The 21,201-nt window shown below is 38.5% G+C and overlaps 1 long non-coding RNA gene across 6 annotated transcripts in view; it reads left to right on the forward strand.

Annotated features, from left to right (window-relative positions):
- The window catches only part of LOC101025963, an 85,097-nt gene extending 64,810 nt beyond the window's left edge, over positions 1-20,287 (forward strand). For 3 of the 6 annotated variants that reach the window (XR_002521810.2, XR_002521812.2, XR_002521811.2), the window contains 4 exons: positions 390-484; positions 2,319-5,407; positions 17,671-17,720; positions 20,082-20,287. This is a non-coding gene — a long non-coding RNA (uncharacterized LOC101025963). The other 3 variants (XR_004184440.1, XR_004184439.1, XR_004184438.1) reach the window with 3 other exon arrangements.
- The last annotated feature ends 914 nt before the right edge of the window (positions 20,288-21,201 follow it).

The following is a 21,201-nucleotide window of genomic DNA, read 5'->3' on the forward strand; positions in this document are numbered from 1 at the left end:
AACTGTGAAATGAGAAAAGATTTTATGAATGCAAAATTGGGACATAGAGTCTGACAAAGGTTTCCTATGGGAGTTTCAGGTATGAGAATCAAACTAGCTCCTAGAGATTGGTGTTATAATGCTTGACTTGGGGCTACAATTCAAGTGAATCTAATAGAAATGGTTTAGGATATTTAAAGGAAAGATTCCCCTAGACAATTTTGAATGAATTTCGTATAGAACCCGCCTCATGGTGGGGTTCCGAGGATCAAATGAGGCAATGAAGGTGGAGGATATTTTTAAAATGTAAAGCACCAAATAAATATTGACCATTCTAACTATTACATTTTACTACTCTGTATAAATCTAGACTTTTGCTTCGTATTTTAACCCACATTGCTACCTTGCAGACTTGAGACCCCAGGCCTGTCTCTCATATTTATGGAAGAATCTGACTTTCTGCAGTTCCAAGCAAGCCACTTTCCTGCTTCCTCAGGCAGTCATGGTAAGCACTGAAGGGTATAATACTCCACCCACTTATGTGGGCCATCCCTTTCCATGAGGCTCCATCCTTTTTATTTCTTAAGTTCATGTGAAATAGGGCTTAAAGAAAAGTCTATCTCATTTATGGCCTTTCTCTTTTTTTAAGTTATGAGATTTGTTTGTATTATTTAAAACGTATTCCCTCCTTGTTATATACCATGGGCGTGACCCAAATCAAATCAGCGGTTTCTAGGCTTTTTCTTACCCAAGACTCCCCAGATGCCCTTTCTCTGTGTTTCGGTTCTGCTCCCTTTGGCCCTGCACTTCTTTCTGTTGCTGCACTCTGTGGGGCATCAGACACTATCCTGGCATGACAATTAGGCTAATGGTTGGATTGTGATCACCTGAGAAAGCAGTCTGGGTGTCAGGAATATCCACATAACAAAATGTCAGTAAGTGCAAGGAGGGAAGAAAGAAATGAAACTCACAAGCCAAACTTCACCATTATTTCTCCTTGCAAAGCAAATAAATAAGGCCTGATTTCGGGAACCCATGCTTCGGTCCAGGTTCATAGTAGGCTCGTGGGCAACTAGAGGGGCAATACAGTTTTGGGATAAGGTAGCGTGTAAACTATGATTTTAAAAAAATGTATCCTGTGGTTTTTCTCTGACTCCTCCACAGTTTACCCTCTGAAAATAAAACCTTAGTGTTGAAAAAGTAACTGGCTATAAAAGAGATAAGTTTATTGAGAATTCAAATAGACCAGGGGATTTTAGGGTCATTGCTACATTGCAGAGGAACGACCCATCATTTTCTGGCATAGGTTGACACTGGTGAACCTACAAGATCATGGATCTGGGGACCACTCAGCTCCTTCTTCTTCTCTGTCTTCTGCAGTCCCTTCAGAGGAGAGTTTCCACCTTTCATTTAGTGTTTTTGAGGCACTCGGATCATTAGCATTGTGTGCTTTCTGTCCTATGCCTTATATAACTAGACGTTATTATTATTCCAGAATACATTAATGAAGAAAGTACCACTGAGCCTGGAGTTTTTCCTTTTGATTGTCTTTTAAAATTAGAAATCCCACCTTCACAGTTTTTGTGTAGATGATCCTATTTTCTAATCATTTTTTAAGCTTTAAATATTTAATAGCGTGTAGTTTCAATCATCTCATTAGAAATTCCACTGATGCTTAAGAAACTTATCCTAGCTATCTGTCCCGTTGCCCCACTATCAGTGTAGCAAAAAGCTGAAATGAGACAGATTATGCATGTGTGTATGTGGAAGCCCAAGTTGTTTGCTTCCCTTCTCAGTTCCAGACAGCATATGGAATCCCCAGACACATTTTTTTTTTTTTTTTTTTTTTTTGAGGCAGAGTCTCACTCTGTCACCCAGGCTGGAGTGCAGTGGTGCTATCTCGACTCACTGCAAGCTCTGCCTCCCTGGGACTACAGGCACCCACCACCACACTCGGCTAATTTTTTTGTATTTTTAGTAGAGACGGTGTTTCACCATGTTAGCCAGGATGGTCTCGATCTCCTGATCTCATGATCTGCCTGCCTAGACCTCCCAAAGTGCTGGGATTACAGGCATGAGCCACTGTACCCAGTCCCCAGACACATTTTTTAAAGCCACATTTTAAACACATATTCCTCAAAACTGGACTAAAATGAACCGCGTATACTTAGAGTACCTGAGATCACACCATCTGAAACAATAGTGAGAAACCTGTGGTTAGACAATGGAAAATGATTGTAGGATAAAAATAGAATAGTTGTTTATTTGTTATATTTTGTGTTGAAAAAAAACTTCACGTCTTTCTTTTTCTTTCTTTTTTTTTTTTTTTTTTTTTATAGGCAAGATGCTTAACCCAGCATTTACCAAATTGTGTTCTGAGAAATATCAGTTTTTCTGGATGAAAATCAGAATCCACATTTTCAGTTTCATGGCCAAATAAGTTTGGAAGCACTGTTACAGAAAGCCAATCACATTTCTGCACCGCTGAAATTGTCAAAACTTTAATAAGCTAACAGGTTCTGTGAATTCCTCAGTTGGGGGAGGTAGCTCATACAGAGTCTTCTTTTCCTATGGGGTCATTTTTAGGGCCTGTGAAACCACTGTGAAAACTGTGGAGCGGATCATTGGAGAGCCACTTATTAAGAGTGACTCATCCAGGCAGATTACAGGATGAAGACAACTAACAGAACAGCCACATTTACACATGGAAATCACTAAACAAACACCAATGGGACTCTTCATGGCAAAGTCTGAAAGTGATTTCGGCCTAAATTAAATGGTTTCCAAAAACTTATCTAGAGCAAATGCCTCTTAAATATGAAATACATGTTTTGTGTTCATAACTACTCCCTAGAAAATCAAGCTTTTAAACCAAAACTTATATAATTGGTCTGAAGAACTTCCTGCCTCCTCCTTAAGAGATTTAAGGAACATAGAAGATGACTTGAGGATATTTCCAGACAGTGACATCAGAAGAGAGGAATTAGCATGATGTTAGGTAGCTGTATTTAAGGATTATCTCTCTACACAGAAGTCAGTCCTTCTTCATGAGAGCCCCTAACATTTCCAGCACTCCATGCCAGCGCATGTACCTTCAGGGCTGAGATGTGGAATTTCTAAGTTCCTCTTGGCACTTGGCTCGAAAGACTTTTCCACAGGTGCTGTCTGCCAACCTGGGCTCAAGATGCACCTGCTGGGAAATTTCCAAGCACAGCTTTAGGCCTCAAAGGAGCAGAACTTGACGGTGTCAAAAGACAAATGAAGTGGAAGCTCATTAAGAAATTTTAATGCAAAAGCAATAATGATTAAGAAGCCTAAAGAAAATCTGGCAAACGTGCTTTTTAAATTAATATAGGAGGGAGAATTCCACAGGCATCTTCATTGCCCATCTCTAAGATGGGATTTTGAGAGGCATAAGCACTGCTGGGTTTAAAGAAAGAATGATAATTCCAGCTAGGGACACCAAGGGAGGCTGAGGAGCCCTCCCTGTGGTTTCTTTAGCAAGAAGCCTCAGATAAAGACAATGTTCTCCATTAGATAGTTTTAAAGGCCTTAGGTACACAACCAGAAAATCACTGGAGAACAAGCCAGGAAAATCACCTACATTTTCAACCTCTCTAGTTTCTCATTACAGTTTTCTATTTTTCCCCTTGAAGGTCATAAAACATAATGTAAAAACAAGGTGAATTATAGCAAAGCATGATCTAGGCATGCAACCTAATTTCTATAATATAAGAGACCTTTAGACTTCTTTGAAATAGGACTTTCCCTTTATTATGGGGAAAATTAAGGTAATATGAAAACTAGCCCTTACAGTTTTCAATTAGCTCAAGTTGTGACCATTTCCAACAATAATCATATCTGAATAATGTCATTCTTAAAACCACTTAGGCTTTGTCTTATGCTTTTCCGGGTGTTAGTGATATAAAAGATTGCAAGTAGTACATTTTAATTCTGAATCACCAGGAAGAATATTTTGGCTATGATTATATCATTATCTTTTTTTTTTTTTTTCTGGAACACTGGTTCCAAGGCAAAATAAGATAAGGGGAAGGTGTTCAATTTTTGGTACTGAAAGTAATTGTAATAAATGCTGTGACTAAATATTAGAATTCTATTTTATGTATTTAAAAGATATTGAAAAAACACTTTAATAATTTTGCTTATCATTTGCCATTGATCTTTTCAAATGTAAGAACTTGAAAGGCTGTTGACATTTAAGAATAAATAATGCAAGCATGTTCTGTTTTCTATACATTTCACACTTTACCAAGTGAGTATATAGTTCATGTGATGACAGTTCTAGTCAAGGAATAAGGAATACTCATAGTAATGGGCAATTTCATTTTAAATGTAAGCATAACATAGACACATTTTTATCTTTGTTTTTATGTTACTCAGGAAGTCCTATAGCCGACATGTGCAGGAGACAGGGAAAGACAAGCCTAGGGTCCATCCTTCAAGGACTTTATAGACCAGTTGGGGAAAGAAACATGAGTCTATGGGCAGTAAAACTATTAACAAAAAGAGTAAGTGCAAAAAGCCAGATGAATAATAAAGACATGATTAATTAATGAAGTTCAGAGGAAGGAGAGAAAGAGAACCTTTAGCAGTGGCAGGATTTGAACCTGAAATTAAAGCATAGCTGAGATGATCTTAGTTGGAGACGTTCTCTCCAACTAAGATAATCTCTCCAATTCATTGCATGTGAGGGACAGAGAGATGGTTTGGGAAAAAATTCTGCAACAGGATATGATCACTGTAATTCCAGGCCAAATTAATAATATCATTTGTTTGAAGTCAATAATTTCTGTGGGTCAGTGAATGAAGAGCTGTAGATCTAAAAAGGAAAACTGTAGCTGGACTATGGAGGGCTTTCAGTGGCAGACCAATTCTGAATTTTCTAACATAAGATTTGAGATAGGGACATGATGATCTCAACTGTTTTCAGGAAGAGTGAGTGGTGTATGAGAGAGGGAGTTGAGGGGCAGGAGGACACAGCCAGTAGACCACTGGTGTTAGCTGATAAGCCCAGTAAATTAGGCAGGGATGGTGAGAGAATAGGGGAGAAACAGGGAGCAGAATGTGGTGGAAAGTGAGAGTGAGAGAGTGGAATCTCTGCTGACTGCTTCAGAGAATGCCAGGAGTGGTTTGCTTTTCTTTTTTTTCCCCCCTTTCAGTGCATTTTTAGTCATGAGTTGACACATTCACTGGATCCTAAGTGAAGTCAAGAGACATTTGATCAGGTCCCCTGTTTTTAGTGAAGTTTGTTTATTCCTGTTTTACAGACATGGTAATTAGAAACCAGGAAGACTAAGAAAGGATCAAATTTGCAGCAGCTCAGTAAGTGGTAGACCAGGAACAAGAAGCCAGTTCTCTGGACTCTTGAAGCAAGGCCCTGCCACGTTGTCTTTCCCCAGGAGAGGAGGTATGACAGATGTGAGCAAAGGTCTTAGGTTGATTTTTTTAAACTGTGTGAATATCAGTGTCTGGTATTTTATTACAATAACTTAAAACATAAAACTAAAATCACAGCATGCTCAGCCGCAGATTTCCCTTCCAAAGCAATGCTTCTGCATACCGAAGGATATGAGGACAGTTTTCTATTTCAAACTGATTTTTTTTTAAGCCACTATATATATAGGCTCTAAATGTAGAAGTCCTAATTATTTATAAGTGAATTTTTTCTTAAAAACATGAAAGAAAAAAATCAATTTTAAGAAATTAATATGTGAAATGACTTGAATTTTTCTAAGGCTTCTTTGCAATGCTTTCCCATTATTACAACTTCAATATCCTGTTTTAGCAACACTTATTTAACTAGTCACATTTTACTTTTATGGAGGAGCAATAAATGTAAAAAGTACATAAAAACCACAGCCAAATGGTTCACATCTGACCTTTAATCATCTTTTCAACTCTCCTTTAGCAACCCACCACTTCCTTTTCTACATATACACAAATACACAGTGTGTATGAACACACTTCCTAATTTACCACATATCATGATGTTGCTTAAGAAAAAAAATGACTTTCTTGACCCTGGTCTGCCTTTTGTTTCTCCTCACATTTTTTTTAAACTATTTTTACTATTTTCTGTTATTTGGTCTAACAAATTACCACTTTCTTTGTGATAAAAATTAAGACTGGAGCCTCAAAAACCCTGGTAAAAGGTGATTTTTTTAAACTAGCACAAGACCAAGAATCAAGTAAAAAGTTGGTTTTGAATTTTGAAACTGCGTTATTATAAATAATATAGCTCTTAATTTTTACCAATATATGAGTAATTCTCTAACCTAAACTACACACACACACACACACACACACACATTATATATTGATTATAAACAACAGGAAATATAGATAGAATCAGTAATTAGTAGGAAGGGACCTGAGAAGAGGCCTGATCACCGATCATTTGACAGATATGAAGGTTGAAAGACATGGCTAATGCCACATGGCTACTGAGGGCAGAACTGATACAAAGACAGAACAGTCCTGGGCTTGGCCCTGTTCACTTACAACTATGCCTCCAAATATGACATCACTTGCAGAAAGAGAATGCTGTGCCCTGAACATACAAAGATTGAACCAGAATATCACAGTGTTCATAGCAAACCCGGAAAAAGATCCAACCCTTGAAGCAACTTTCTCGATGGCTGCCCCTATTTCAAAAACTTGAGATGACGGGCAGCCCCACAGCACGCCTCGTCTGCCTTGTTTTGTCTTCATGGTATGAAAAAGGGTAGGAAAAGTCTGGAAACCTGACCCAGCTCAGTCAATAAAAAGTCTGTTGTCTGTGAACCTGACCACAAGTGACTCATTAACAGCTGATTGAAAGATTTTTGTCGGGACCTCCCCCCTATCTCTTAACAGAAATAAACAATTTGAAACAAAACTGAAGTATAAGGTGGAATCAATTCCCTCTTCAAAACAGTGTTGTCTACTACATGTAAAGGTGTTTATTTCCTCCTGATGAAACATTTGTTATGGATTTACTGCCATTTGTATCCCTTTACCTAAATCCACCATTTGTTTTGTCAAAGATGGAGCATGAAAAATTCTTTACAAGATGTCTTAAAGTGCACCCTGAATTAACGGTTCAATTAATTTTTTTAAAAAACCTTAATTTTTTTTTTGTTTCTAGCAGATGATTAATTGCCCTTAATTTCAAATGGTATTGTATTTTAATTTATTTTATTAAAGTTCAAAATAAATTAGTAATTCAATTTTGTATTTTTATCATTTATTTTTTAATGCTAAGTACTTTTTTTTTAAAAAAAAGGTGCTTATTATGTGTGTGTTGTATTTTCATTTCCACAGTATTCTTCCTTAAAATATATTAATAATTTTTGACCTTTTAATAATTGACTTCAAGTTAGAAAAACTAGTGGCATCAAACTATATTCAGAATTTATTGCTATAGCACTTAAACTCAAGGAAAATGCCAGACTCAAAAATTCTGACAACGCAAATTCATTCTAATCAGGCTTTGTCTCTGCCCTTTGTAAGAATTGTAAGAAAACTGGAATATCTTCTATGTTAAATATTCTGAAATATGGTCAGTAGCATCCATCCGTGAAGTTAAAAGACTTCATCGTATTTACTTTTGATTTTTAAAAAGGGCATGGGCCCTCTGCCTCTCCAACTTGAGGTATGAGAGGATCCACAAATGAAAACACATTATCATTATTAAAGACTTGGAATTCTAGAGAAAATCTCATCCAGAGAGACTTAAAATAATGAATTACATTTGGTCCTGGTAGTTTTAGTGATGTGATACTTTAAAATGGCTTAAAGTCACTCCTGTACAATCCCCCTACATGTTTCAGTATTTATCATCAAATCCCCTTTAATTGCCTATATTCCTTTAAGATTCTGCTATACTATCTCACTTGCTATGAGCAAGCGCTAAGCCTCCAGCCCTGGGCAAGCAGCTTGGGCAAGTGATTCAGATGAAAGGCTTGATTAACAGACTCTTTGCAGTTTGCTCTAACAAGTCAAGCATTTCCTGGACACCCGCCCACAGATTGTGGGACTATTTTTAGTAGCTCACCTCCCAGTAAATGTAGCTATTAGATATCCAGATATCCCTGCCTCTTTCAGATGCAGTAAAATAGAACATAAAAGGGTGTAATTGAATGATTACAGCTAAAGCCTGTAATCAGGAGCCATAGGGTCTCTCTCTTTCCCCTGAGCGCTCTGGGACACAGCCCTAGGAAGGCCTTGTCCCTCCCCGCTGCCTGGGGAAACACGCGTACCTTGCACCGGCAGTGCTGGCGTTCTGCAGATGCAGCCTAACCTCAAAAGCAGGCGCCCTGCAGCTGCAACCTAACCTCAAAAGCAGGCGCCCCGCTGATGTAGTGTAACTTCAAAAGCAGGCACCTTTGGGACTGCTTTCTGTTCATGCATGCAGGGTAGCGAGGAAAGGCAAAATAATTCACATATATGGACATCTACTTGTGTATTTATGTGATTTTCATAGCCATGTGAGGTAGGTAGGTACCATTATTTTCGTTTTACTAATGAGCAAAGTTTACTGCTATGGTCTGAATTTTTGTGTCTTCCCAAAATGCATATGTTGAAATCTGATCACCAATGTTACGGTATTAGGCAGTGGGACCTTTGGGAGGTGATTAGGCCATTAGGGCAGAGGTCCCATGAATGGGATTAGTGCCCTCATGAAAGAGGCTCCAGAAAGCCTTTCCTCTTCCACTATGTGAGGACATGGCTGGAAGATGTCATCTGTAAACCAGAAAGTGGACCCTCACCATCCCTGAATCTGCTGGCGTGTTGATTTTGGGCTTCCTAGTTTCCAAAACTATCAGAAATAAGTTTCTGTTTTTTATAAGTCACTCAGTCTATGGTGGTTTTTGGGGGCAGCCTGAATGGACTAAGATATTTACCAATCAGCCAAATTCAGCAATTGCCCGCAGACCTGTGGCTAACGAGCAGCAGTGTCAAAGCTGGGTTTAAACTCAGCCCTTTTACACTCTGCTCTTTGATGGGGGACAGAAGAGCAGACTCTATAACTAGGGTGGCTGAGTAATTTATTGTCCAAACCAAGACTTGTCTAAGAAACAAGTGGAAGTGCTTGTTCCACTGGGACAGCAAGCCTAACCTGTAAGGGTCTTGGGTGGATCAGGATGTGTGGTTGTCCTGTCCCTAACCCTGCCTTGCTCACGCCAGCAGAGCCAAGACTGAAGATGTGTCCAGTTGAAAGTTTCTAGCCCACTGGTCAGAGTGGGGATAGCTTATACCCGAATCCTGCAATAGGTCCCTCGGGCAACAGGGAATGAAGCTTTTAAAAATATAATATTTAAGACGAGATTTTAGGCATGAAATTTCTATTTTATTTTACTTAACTCAAAGAGGATCCATCATGCAGAAAGTGTTACTTACAGCTGCGCCCCTAACTCCTTAGAGGCGGTGAAACTGTATCATTGGACTGCCAGTCACTTGCATTAGATATGTTGAGATAATACAAAAATATCTTAACATTTATTGACTTGCCATGTGCCAAACAGTGTGCAAAGTGCTTTACTTACATTATCTCATTCGATTTTCTCGAATTCTCTATGAGGTAGGTAAATTTATTGCCCCATTTTACAGATAAGAAAACGCAGGCACAGAGAAATTTGCTTGAGAACACACACATAGTAAGTGGCTGTGTGGCTCAGCTATATTCAGACGGAGGACTTCTGCCTCCAGAGTCTGCACTCTTCATTGTGACATGGGGCCGTGTGTGATGTACTGATCTTGGAACTAGAAGGGTCACAGAGCGGTGTGACCTCACCAAGCTTGTATATTATTGAAGAGAGGCTTTTTTATATCACCACATCTCAACTAACACCTCAGTGTTTGTTGGAAGACATCATGTATGTATTTTTACAAATACTAAGTGTCAAATGAGTGACATAGACCACTCTGTCATGTCACAGTGCTTTGTGGATAGAGACAAGGTGGCATATGCTGATGGAATATATTGATACTTATTTTCTTAAATATCCATCTCATTCTCCCTGATAGCATGGGAAGCCTTGCAAGGATTGTCCTGCCATTATTTCAAGCCCTAGCTCTTGGCACGTTGTAGATGCAGATAACTCTGTGCTTTGTGACTGCAGTTGTCAATTCAACCACAGAGCATTCAGAGCAGAGAAAGTCTCTGGGGGTTACATGCAAGGGACTTGAGGTTGGGAAAAAGGCTTTGAAAAAATGAAGGAGAAAGATGAAGGGTATCCCAGATGAGAGAAACAAATTAAATAAATGAACTCAGGTGGAAGTTTTGAGGGCAATGTAAAGAAACCAGGATGTCTGTATTGAATTGTATTAAAAGACTGAATGAGAAAAGCAAGATTATGAGGTCTTTGATGTTAAGATGTCAATTGGTCCATATTTCATAAAATAAGATCAGCCTCCTGACCTAGTACTACAGGGTGTTAGGGCCACAAAACAATACCCCAAAATGAAAGCCTCAGAAGCAAAAGTTTTTCTCCGACCTTCTGCCCACTGTCTCAGTCCCATTCTCCTCCAAGGCTAGCCATAGAAACTAGCATCTCCCTTGTCCCCCATGCAGGTCACAGAAACCAGAATCTCTTTTTTTTCCCCCCAAGACAGCCATGAAACCTAAAAATATTACTCAACCTTCCTCCACCTTTCTGTGTAAAAACTGGCCATAAAGAGATTATTTTATCGATTTTGTTGAGGTCATAAGACATCCATTCCAGAGAGAGTCCTGCCCCACCTCCAAAAAGGAAGGAATGTACACTCAAGAGAGATCAAGAAGAATCTAAACAAACAGGCCCTTCTGCGTTTTCCCACAAGAGAAAAGGATCTAATTAACATTTGATCATAACTTTTTGTCCAACTATATTTCTACACTGCTGTTCATACTTTGTTTAACCTAAGCATACAAATTGACAATTTTTCTTGTATTTTTGGCTCTTCATTCTGAAGGCTCCCATGTATACACATTAAATAAATTTGTACGCCTTTTCTCCAATTTACCTTTTGTGAGTTGATTTTTCAGTGAATCTTCAGAGGTCCAAGAACCCTCCCCTTTGATCAACATTTCTCCTTTTTTTCTCACCTCCTTGCCCCTGGTAACCACTGCCCTGCTCTCTGCTTCTATGTATTAGACTTTTTAAGATTCTACATATAAGTGGGATCATATACTTTTTTGGTGGGAGGGACAGAGTCTAGCTCTGTCACCTAGGCTGGAATGCAGTGGCACGATCTCGGCTCACTGAAACCCCCACCTCCCGAGTTCAAGTGATTCTTCTGCCTCAGCCTCCCGAGCAGCTGGGATTACAGGTGCCTACCACCATGCCCAGCTAATTTTTGTATTTTTGGTAAAGATGAGGTTTCACCATATTGGACAGCCTGGTCTCGAACTCCAGACCTCATGATCTGCTTGCCTCGGCCTCCCAAAGTGCTGGGATTATAAGCGTGAGCCACTGCCCCCAGCCTGAGATCATATACTTCTTAATAACTCTTGAAGACATCAGTATTATTGGAGTTTGTATCAGTTAACATGGGCTAGATTATGCCATAGTGCCAAAATACCCCAATGTCTCAATGCCTTGGAACAGCAAAGGTTTGTTTCTTGGTCACACTGCATCACAGTTGTGGATTGACTGGGGCTCTGCTCTGCATCACTGTGGCCCAAAACCTCAGGTAGAGCATCCCCTACCTGGAAACATGCTAGTGATGACAGCAGGGAAAATGCGGGGCAAAGCACAAAAGGACTCTTAAGGCTTCTGCATGGTGGTGATCATATTGCTTCTGCTTACTGTTAGCTGCTGTAAATCACATGCCAAGCCTTTCTTCAAAGGTACGGGAAAGCATAACCCTCTTCCAGTGAAAGACAGTGGATATGAGAATGAGTAATCCAGTCATTCACAGGGCCTAGTAAATAATAGATGCTTTAGAATTTAGTAATCTGAGGAATGAAGAAAATGCCAAATGATTCCTATATATATTTCATTCAGCAACTATTTGTTAGATTCTTTCAATATCATGCAGTACACTAAGTACTCTACAATAAGACAAATAAATGGATAATATATTAATATATCCAAGTGTTTTCATTGAGAGGAACATGTTTTATTTTTTCTGAATAAAGGTGTGTTTAAGTTAATTCATTTCCCAAAAACAAAGCAAAGCTACCCTGTTGCCTGTATTAGTTCCCTATTGCTGCTTGACAATTTATTGCAAGCTTAGTAGCTATAAAATACCACAAATTTATTATCTTATAGTTTCTGTTGGGTAGAATCTTGGCATGACATAGCCAAATTCTCTGCTCAGGGTCTCAGCAGGCTGAATGAAGGAGTCAGCTCGGGCTGTGGTTCTCATTTGAGTACTGGAGTCCTCTGCTAAGATCAGTGATTGTTGGACATATCCATTTCTGTGTAGTTGTAGGACTGAGGTCCTGTTTTCTTGCTGGTTGTTGGCCAAGGACCTCTCTCAGCTCCCAGAGCCCACCCTCAGTTCCTTACTATGTGGCCTCCATAGGCAGTTCACAGTATGGATGCCTGCTGGTCTTCCCGGTCAGCCAGAGCATATACTTCTGACTTTCACTCCTTCAATCAGCTGGAGAAAACTCTGGCTTCTAAATGCTCATGAGATTATATCAGGCTCACCAGATAATAGTTCTAATTTAAAGACAGCTTATTTGGGACCCTAGTCACATCTCCAAAATTCTTTCATAGCAGCAATTAGATTGGCATGGATTAAATTACTGGGAAAAATGTGTGTGTCAGGGGCTGGGAAGCTTGGAGGTCTCTTAGAATTCTGTCTACTCCCTGACTTCACTGCAGAATGGTGGGTGTTAGTGTAGGAAAAAAATGTAGTAGTTTTTCCTCACCCATCACAAGGTTATGGCTGAGACCCCATAACAAAAGACAGATTAACAAGAGAAAAGCATATATATTTATTTAATACAAATTTTATGTGACATGGTAGCCTTCAGAAATAAAGACCCAAAGAAACAGGGAAAACTATATTTTTATGGACAGTCATACAGAGAGAAATGATTAGAGAACAAAAGAGTATGATCTAATGGTAGTAAACTGGGGGGAAATTAAGAAGGCCTCTTTGTCCCAATGCTTCTTGATATCTCTGTGACATTCCTTTTTCCAGTAATACAGAGGACTCCTCTGGAATGAGAGTTTTATGACCTATTTTCAGGGGATGTTTTATGGCCTACTTCAGGGGAAAAGGTACAAGTGGAATTCTTCCCATATCCTACTTCTGCTGTTTCCTCACATGCTAGGGTGCCATATTTTGGTGTAGCATGTCCTGAACTCTGTTGTTACTTCAACTTGCCTATGGCAGGATTGATGAGGTAGGGCCTGTTCTAGAGTCAAGTGGCTCTCCTGGGTAAGGACTGGAATTATTAGGAGGGGTATCTTTTGAGGACATTTGTAATGGGTTTGCTCGGTGACTGGTGAGACCCTAGTTCTGCACTCCCAAACTGGATTCTCCATGAGTAACACTGAAATTGTTGAATACCTTAAATTCCTAGAGGATTACTGCCGTAGTCAGAGTTCTGGCAAGAAGCAGACACAATTTTCAAACTGGATAACTGAAGAGAGTTTAATAAAGGGTCATTTTTCTATTTAGGTGTGGGCAGAGTGTAGGAAGCCAACAAGGGACCATTATTTCTCCTAGGCTGAAAAGGGGAAGGGAAGAGTGGGACTGGGAATCTGGAGACGGGAGCTGTGTGGAAAGGGCTCTGACAAGATCTATAGCCTTTGGTAGAAAGATGCCACCAGTCCATGGAAACTAGGCAGGGAAGTAGAGGGGAACAAATGGCTTAATCTCTTCCTCTAATCCTCTTATCTCTTGCCAAGAGGGCAAAAGAGCCAGTTGGTCCAGTCCTTAGAGGTCAGCTTCATGGGGCAAGAACAGGGTGGAGAAAGGTAGGGAGGAGATCTAGAAAGGCAAACTAAAAGATAGACAACATGATAACTAAAGACGTATTTCTTGGCTGTGGTCAGGGTCACAACTTCCTTTGTGACTCACAGATGAAGTCTCCTTATCTGTGCTTCATAGAGTGTTTTAGCTAGCTTGGTTATAACTCTATCCCATTATGCAATATCATTAACATATACGTCTGTCATTCCCGCTGTTTTGTGAGCTTCCTGAGAGCAAAGGTCATGCCTTATTCATCTTTACGCATGCAGTGTCTACGTGGTTGGCCCACAGTAGACGATTAATGAATGCTTGTGAGATTATGAAGATATGAAGTCAATGGTGAACAATTATCAAAGTTCTATAAGTAAATTGGGTTATAGGGCCATAAGCAAATGCACAACACTCTTACTGCTCTCTGAGATGTTCTATTACATATTGGCTGATAGAGTTAGAAGATACACTTACCATTGCTACAACAAATCTCCTGATACTATGAAAATTTGATGTTCTACTTTCATTTTCTGCTTAAAGGTCATTAGTTTCAGGTTGTACTACACGTTCCATTTAATGAGCACTAGAATCTATCAACAGAGAAGGAGGAACAGCTAACGCAGGGCAAATGAGACGGCTCAGAGCTACTAGTCATCAAACTCAGTTGGCTGTCTGCAGAGTGCAATGACTTTGGGATAAGACGTGATGCTACCTTCCCGCCATTATCACATGTGGTTCTCGTTGCCAAACAGGGAGTAGAGTGTGCTAAGTCTATGAAAAAACTGTTTTCTTCTGTTTTACTTTTTGACATTTTCAAAGCACTAGATAGGGATAAACGTGGTCAGCTTGATGTATGATTGTTTTGGTTCACATAGAATCATATGCTGAAGAATCACAGGGACTGACAGGGGAAAAATGTAAATGTCATAATTTTGTTAATTACTTTAGCATGTGTTTCTTCCACATGTCTGAAAGCAAATGTAATTGAGGGTTGTGGTTTCTGGGGCATAGCCAAAAGTACAATGTGACTAACAACTGAGGAAAATATCATGGTTTATCATGTGGTGGAGGATCTGTTATCTTTTTCTTCCCTCTCTGCCACAAAGTAAACATTTTCTAATATTTAAGGATGTTACTGGAGTATAACAGAAGAATTATACAAATTGAATCCTGGGATTGGTATTTTTATAAGGTAAGAAAAAAAACATATAAAATGCAGTTTTAAGTTCAGTGACTGTTCCATTCCATCTTAGAGGTTTCTATTTTAAAAACTGGATTTGCAAACAAGAAAACAGCTCTTTCAATTCTTTAAACATTTCAATGATGATAAGGGTCTTTCTCAAGCAAACAAATCTCAGGAAATTCAAATACTAGTATGAAACCATAATCTCCATTCACCTTGTTACTTCAAAGCCTAATAACTCTATTGAGAACTCCTGAAAACCAGTGGGCGTTCTGACCCAAAGGCTTCATATACTATTTCTTATTTTTATGACAGAAATTTTACAATTTCAAGGCAAGGTTAAAAAGCATTCTATTTTCTCTCTTAGGCAAGCGATCAGGTTGCTTTATGAACAAAGCAAAAGGCTGAGCTCACATGGAGCACTCTTGAAATCTTCCTTGTTTGGGATGGACTGCAAATGCTATTAGTATATTTCCTGGTATTTTAGATGCCTATGAATTGCACAGTAATGAAATCTTTGAATAGCGAGCATCTGGTAGCCAGAGCCCACAAAGACTTTCCCATATTATGCAGAACCTTCTACTAGTTTTGAGACTGTTCTCTCATTCTTTTATACTGTATCTTTTTCTCTGCATTTCCTCACATGTTTGGGAGTCACAAGTGTTTTTGTCACATTTAGCACTGTCTGTACATAGAACTGGTCATCTGCAGGTCCAGCAGGTTGTAAGAAGCAACTGAGTGATGTGTATTCCCCTTTCTCTCCCATATCAAACACCACACCCCTATCCCTGTCCACTAGCCCCATAACTGCTGACCGTAAGCTGCAGAAGCAAATGGAAAGTCTGTTCTACCAGTGGACTGAGGGGTGTTGGGACTCAGAAAACAATACCCCCAAATGAAGGCTTCAGAAGGAGCCTCAGAAGCAAAAGTTTTTCTCTGACCTCTTGCCCTGTTGTTTCCTAGTCCCACTCTCCCTGGAGGACTATCGTAGAAACTAGAATCTCTTTTCTACAAGGCAGGTCATAGAAACCAGAACCCCTTTTCCCCAAAACCAGTCATAAAAACCTAAAAATATTACTTTGACTCCCTCTCCACATCTTTCTGTGTAAAAACTGGCCATAATTTATCTGATATACCTTGTTTGACTGGAGGTCATAAGACCTCCCTGCCTCATACCTAAAAAGAAGAAACACATGCTCAAAGGGGCCAAGAAGAATACAGACAGGCCTTGCTGGCTTTCCTCACTCGATCTGTTAACATGAGATCATACCCTTCTTGTCCAATCATATTTCTACACAATCATCCATACTTCGTTTAACCTAAGCATAAAATGAACAATTTCTTCTTTGGGTTTCTATTCTGAAGGCTCCTGTGTATGCACATTAAATACATTTGTAAGCCTTTTCTCCAATTAATCTACCTTTTGCAAGTTGATTTTTCATGGAAACTTGAGAGGACCAAGGGGAAAGCTCTCCCTTGGGCCCTGAAGAGGAAAGGTTCTAATGCGTTATTGAGAGGAATATCAGACAAGAAAATCCAAATAGAGAACAGAGGAAAGAAAGCAAGCCAGAATAGGGGTTCTAGCTTCTTTAGGGAATTGAGTATGGGCTATGAATGGCCTGAAATATTATCCAGATACCTGCTTGTATTATTCCATACACTATTAATTTTTTTTTCCTGAAAAGAGAGTTAAAACTTACATTAAATTCAAAAAGAGTTTGGGCTACACAAAGTTTTATGGCTGATTATTGTCAAGAAAGTAAATTTAGTTAATTGATTTATATTTTAAAAATCCAGGAGACAAGGAGGAATGAAAGGAAGTGAGAAATAATACAAGTAGGATAAATAAGAAGAAAATAGGCACTAGAGAGATACTAACATTTTATTCGTTTTATCAGTTACTTAATACTTGGTCTGGTGAGATGGGATCTGGGGATAGACACCATTTCTACCAGACAATGTGCATCTGTTTTAGAGATGAGACAGTGAAGGCATAGAGAAGTTGAACAATGTGTGCCAGTTCACTTAGCTAGTCAGTATCAGACAGCCAGCTTTGGGGGCTGCGTTGCTCTCCATTACTCCTGGAAACCAACAAGCTCTCTTTCTTTCTTGATATATTTTACAAAATATATTTTTTATAAACTGGAGGATAAAGTTACATGCCAAAATATTATCTTTGGGTGTTGTGATTATGGGTGATTTGACATTTTATTCTTGTCAGCATTTTATCATAGTTATAATAAACATAACTGAACTATATAATAAAATAATTTTAAAGTACTTTCACCTTTCTAAGACATTAGTTATCATGTTGTTAAATCCCTCAGGAGCAACCACATTTCTACTGAACAAAGGGCATCATCAAATAAAGGCTGTAAGAGACTTGGAAGAATTTTATATTCATTTATAATGTCCACTGCCATTATAATAAAATGTGGCTTGTTCATAGTAACTAGTGAGATCGCTTGATGAAATCAGTGCATCAAACACAATCATATAAAAGTAATTTCAATATAAAATTAGAATATTTATTCAACTAAATACATTTTATTCATCTAAATTAATATCCTTTAACACGTTTCCTTGCCGTGTCTCCATAGGCACAGTGAAACAGATGCTCATGGCAACTTCTGCTCCGGAAAGCTCCCAGGTAAAACTCATCACAGTGGTGATCTTCAGAGGCGGAGTCAGCCACTTGCTTATTTGCTGCAAGAGAATAAATACAACTGTTTGAGAAAAATTTTTACTTTTCCATCAGTTTGTCTGTTGAGTCACTCTCTGTAGAAGCTGAGCAGTTCACCTTTGAGGCCAGGGTCTTGGTTAGGATTCTTTATTTCCAAACAAGGATCTGAAATTGAGTAAGTTTCCCCTTTCCCAAATCCCAAAGTGTAGGACGCTCCCTCAACCAGCAAACTCAGGATAAGGATCTCAGGCCCTTCCTCTAGACTAAATTCTCCTTATAGACTCTGGACTCTTCATAGAGAATGCAATCCTGGGTTGCCTCTAGGTTCTCTTCTTGAGGAAGTGACCATCTGGAGGATTTTTGGAAGGCAATTCCCTAGGCACTCAAAGTTTCATTTATGTGTTAGTCCAGATCACTGAAAACATGGTACCACTTGGAACACATTATCTTGGCCTTATTTTGAAGTATTTTTCTCCAGGCTCTAATGGCAGCCCTCAGTTCTGATCAAAGGATACTATGAAAACCACCTGCCCTCTGCCTGTGTTTCCAGGTGTCAGCTACTACTTAGGCCAGAATATCCAATGCAAAATCTTACCTGATAAATTTCTTACAGAATTTGCACTAGAAAAGACAGTCTTGCCTGAAGTGATTTGTTTCTTTTTCTCTAATGATAAGAATACTTGTGGATGGTGAGGATGGGGTTGGTTGTCTCCAGGGGCAGGAAATATGTCTTTCTACTAAAATTATCACAGGGTCGTCAGAGTTCCCAAGTTGATCAGACTCAGGGAGGCTGACTCACTCTTATCAAGCTCCTCAGAGTCTGACTCGTAATCTGTCTTCCATCTGGGGTCTGCTTTTCCTGCCGTATTTAGATTTGCTGAGGAAACATAAGAAGCAGAGCCAAGAGGGATGAATAATTTAAAGAGAAATTTCTTACAGAACCTAGGACTCAGTACATTATTCCAGCCAGAAAACATGCATTGCTTTTTCATTCAAGAACAAATTTTTCTTTTTCTTTCCAGGACAGTGCTAGATAAAACTGCCAGCTTCAATGGCATATATATATATAATTTCTGTCACAACTGACAGATCACACTGCTATGGATTTTACCAATTTAAAACTCAGAGAACAAAATTCTTTCAAGATTGGGGTGTTGGAAAGTACACAACAATATTTTCCTTATTATAAAAAAAGATGTAACATTTCATCTCTTGTTGCTTCCGCTGCCGACAAAAAACAAAACAAAACAAACAAAAAAACAAAATACAATGAGAATGCTACAAGGAATTAAAATTTGACCATTAAACTACATAGACATTTAGAGCTCCCATATTTGTGATATTTATCCCAATGTGCCCTTAAATATCTATTCTTAGATATATTTCTAGGGCTATAATTTTATTTAGCCTTTTACCTTTTTTGTTTTAATTGTTCAGTCTTCTCAAATCCTCTCTGTACAGAGGTGAGGTAAAGAATCCAAGATTCAGACAAACAAGCAAACGAACCAGCCATTTTCCCAATCCCTGTCTTTCATATATAGGAGTTTTTTATGGTCTGTTGGGTTAAAACAGAAGTACCCACTTATTCAAGTTTTCTGCCGGTCAAGTGAGAGATACCATAAATCTTATAGTAAAATATAATTTAAATTTGAAGAACATTATTAGAAGCCAAATTCTATTCTCTAGAATGCTTAGTAAATGCAGTATTATGGTTAACTAAATATTTTAACTGAGTTATCACTAATATTAGGTATAAATCATATATATTACATTTAACATGCATCACGTATATAATATATATGTAGGGGTGTGTGTGTGTGTTTGTGTAGTATAAATAGATCTTAGGCTGAGATCTACACAGATTTTGCAGTTGTTCCAGATAATGAATCATTGGTGAGAGCTGGGAGAAAACTAACCTTTTGGACATTTACTTTCTGGAATGTTTCAATTCTAAATAATTAGAGGTTTAAAATATTGAGCAGAGATGCATATGATATGCTATGTTCTGTATAAATTAAATAAAACAGTATGTGGTCTACATATATACACATTCTTATTCCCCTTGTTTTGTTGCCAATTTGAAATAAAGAAGGATATATTTCTTATGGCCCATGCATATAAATGTTAACTTCCTCTTGCTGCTTCCATTTCTCTAAGAGTCTCAAGTCTCTATTTCTAGAAGCTTCTTGAAGAAAGCATTAGGAATAGATAATTAATTACATCCTTTTCCAAGTATGAATCTGTGAAATAAGGAAGAGCTGATGACCTAATACTGTTAACAAAAACAAAACACCACATGTTTGATCCCGTTTTGTTTTCCTATCACAGGAAACTGGGGAGGGAATCATGTTCCAGCAGTGAAGAACAAAGGCAGTTGTTTGGGGATTTACATATTCCATCTCCTACAAAGTTAAAAAAAGTTTTCTTTTTCTTAAAGACTACAATCAAGCTACAAACATGCATAATGGGTGAAGTGGATTAACAAGTTTGTGTCATGTTAATTATATATTTCAATAAAGACAATTTTGGAACTAGTTTTATGGATGTAAAAAATAAATTACAAGTTAACTACATTATTTTGAGGATGCAAATAACTTTGGAAATAATTATAGGTGTAATCAGCCACTTGAAAATAAAATGAATCCAATTAGACATGAATGACAAAACATGATGGCAGAAGGTCTCCATCTTGATGCTCTTTTCTTAATCCATTCAGACCACTGAGGACTCACGAACACTGGTCCAGTAACTGAAGATAATGCTGGACTCACTCTCCTGGAAAAATCATTTTATAATTTGACAGCTTGGATTAATGGAACAATGATATCAATGAAAAATATTACATTTATTTCTTTTTTCATGGTTAGGAGTAGTCAATATAGTAATTTAGAGGATTTTTCAGGGCTGATGACTGTCCTTAGAAGCTTAGGGCCCATCCATGCCCTTTGTGTTTTCCCTGATGGCAAAATGCATACTTTTACCTGTGGTCAGCAAGGGCTGTCTGTTGGAAAAAAGGAGTGGTAGAATGGTGAAGATGTTGGTAGGAGAGGGTTATGTGTGGGCAGCACGGCCAACATTGTCCATTTCTAAAATCAGATGGGCATGGATTCACATTCCAACTCTGCCACTTACAAGTTGTGCAATTTTGACTGGGTTTAAAAAGTGCTATCTCCGTTCCTCCAAACTTTAGATTTTTAGATAGCAGAAGGGAGAATTATTTCTTCCTCCTGAATCATTGACCAACAACACCAACACTGATTCAGAATGTAGAATATACTCGGTGTTTATCTGCTGCAGAAAAGCTTCCCTGGTATGCTAGCTCCTTTACTGAAACTATTCAGGAAAGTATCAGTAAGCAAAGGAAGTTAAGAAATCATTACCTTACTGTCGTCATCAATGCATTCAGGAGTTGCTCTGCATTTGGTAAGTTATCTGTCTTTCCAGATTT

This window comes from Papio anubis, chromosome 6 (assembly GCF_008728515.1).
Source record: "Papio anubis isolate 15944 chromosome 6, Panubis1.0, whole genome shotgun sequence".
Classification (NCBI taxonomy): domain Eukaryota; kingdom Metazoa; phylum Chordata; class Mammalia; order Primates; family Cercopithecidae; genus Papio; species Papio anubis.